This window comes from Macaca thibetana, chromosome 13 (genome assembly GCF_024542745.1).
Source record: "Macaca thibetana thibetana isolate TM-01 chromosome 13, ASM2454274v1, whole genome shotgun sequence".
In the NCBI taxonomy this organism is placed as follows: Eukaryota; Metazoa; Chordata; class Mammalia; order Primates; family Cercopithecidae; genus Macaca; species Macaca thibetana.
In genome coordinates, this window is record NC_065590.1 from 82054866 (window position 1) to 82056981 (window position 2116).

At 50.0% G+C, this 2116-nt stretch overlaps 1 pseudogene; it reads left to right on the forward strand.

Annotated features, from left to right (window-relative positions):
* Window positions 1–947: 947 nt before the first annotated feature.
* On the forward strand, window positions 948–1490 carry LOC126933679 (non-histone chromosomal protein HMG-14-like; annotated as a pseudogene).
* Window positions 1491–2116: the final 626 nt, after the last annotated feature.

Consider the following 2116-nt stretch of genomic DNA (forward strand, 5'->3'; position numbering starts at 1 on the left):
TCCCGGGGCGCGTGGCCGCGGTTTCCTCCCCAGATACCCGAGGGGGCTTCCGGGGGCACAGGAAGGTCCCGCCCCGTCCGGGCGGGGCCAGCGCACCGACGTGGCGCCCTCCGCAGCTCCGCTCGCCGGGGACGGCCGGGTGACCTGCACACACCCCTGCCTGCAAGCTGCGCGCGGTCGAGCCGGGCCGTTCTGCTGGGCGGCCGGGCCTTATCGTTTTTTAGGATAAATGTCTCGGGCGTATTTCGGGTCGAGGGGCTCGGGTCCTGTATTAGTAAAATTTGCCCCAGGAAGGCTGAGCGCTCTTCTCCGCGCCGAGCCAGAGGGCGACTGCTGGAAGGGTTCACCTTTACCTGGAGTCCCTTGGGTGTCTCTCGGAGTTCTCGGAGGAAGAACTTTCGGATGAAGTCGCGTGTGGTGGTGGGGGTGGGCCTCGGGCGGTCGCCAGGGGCGGGAGTCTAATGATGAGGGGCCCCAGAGGGTTTGGGTGGCAACCTCCGGTAACCTTTGGCGCTAGGAAGTTTTTGTTGGTGGTGGTGTTGTTGAACTACTGTAGTAGGAGCGTAATCAATAAGTAGTAAGAGCATAATCAATGCTGTATATGCTGGTGTTGGTGGTGGTGCTGGGTTGGGATGTATATAGGGTCATCCGGGCCCACAGCCTCCTCCCAGGTTAGACTGAAGCTGCAAGGGCCTTCTATTTGTGCGTTTTTCTCCATGTCAGTCTCCAACACTGAATCTCTAGCTTCACTGAGTCAGAGGGGCCTGGAGGAACCTCCTCTAGGTTTGCAGCCTCAAGGGGCTCTGGTAGGATCCCTCGCTGGAGGTGGAGAAGTGGATATAAGAATAGGAGGGAGGAGTGGCAGCGGCCAGGCAGCCCAGTTTCGCGAAGGCTCTTGGCGCGCCGCGGCCCGCAGGCACCCAGGACGCGCCTTCCCCGCCGCCAGGATGCCCAAGAGGAAGGTCAGCTCCGCCGAAGGGGCCGCCAAGGAAGAGCCCAAGAGGAGATGGGGGCGGTTGTCAGCTAAACCTCCTGCAAAAGTGGAAGCGAGGCCGAAAAAGGCAGCAGCGAAGGATAAATCTTCAGACAAAAAAGTGCAAACAAAAGGGAAAAGGGGAGCAAAGGGAAAACAGGCTTAAGTGGCTAACCAAGAAACTAAAGAAGATTTACCTGCAGAAAACCGGGAAACGAAAACTGAGGAGCGTCCAGCCTCTGATGAAGCAGGAGAGAAAGAAGCCAAGTCTGATTAATACCATACACCATGTCTTACCAGTGGTCCATGTCTCCCTTCTTGTACAACCCAGAGGAATATTTTTATCAACTATTTTGTAAATGCAAGTTTTTTAGTAGCTCTAGAAACATTTTTAAGAAGGAGGGAATCCCACCTCATCCCATTTTTTAAGTGTAAATGCTTTTTTTTTAAGAGGTGAAATCATTTGCTGGTTGCTTGTTTTTTGGTACAACCAGAAAATAGTGTGGGATGTTGAATTATGGGAGGCTTTGACTGTCTTGGGTGTCAGCTTAACATTCCATAGATGGGGGGTTAGTTTTTATATCCTAGAATACAAAGCATAGTAAATGGCAATATGGAGTCAGTCCTGCATTTAATGTCTTGAACATTTTATTTTACTTCTATTCTCATGTTTTTTAGTAGAATTGTTTCCTAAAGAAAGCCACTCCTCGATCATGGCGCTCCCTGTCGGAATTGTGTGCACTCTGTAACATCTTTGGTTGTGGTAGTCCTGCTTTCCTAACAACTTTGTTACTGTGCTGTGAAAGATTACAGATTTGAATATGTAGTGTACATGCTATTCAGTTGTGAACTGGTGGGCCGTATGTAACAGCTGACCAACATGTGAAGAAACTGGTACTTGATAGCCTCTTAAGGAAAATTTGCTTCCAAATTTTAAGCTGGAAAGTCATTGGAATAACTTTTAAAAAGAATTACAATACATGGCTTTTTAGAATGTCGTTACATATGTTAAGAATTGTGTACAAATTGAAATGTCTGTACTGATCCTCAACCAATGAAATCTCAATTATGAAAAAAAAAATAGGAGGGATTGCACACCCTGCCTTGCTGCTGAGGAGGGGCGTTTCCTTCTCTTCTTGGGTA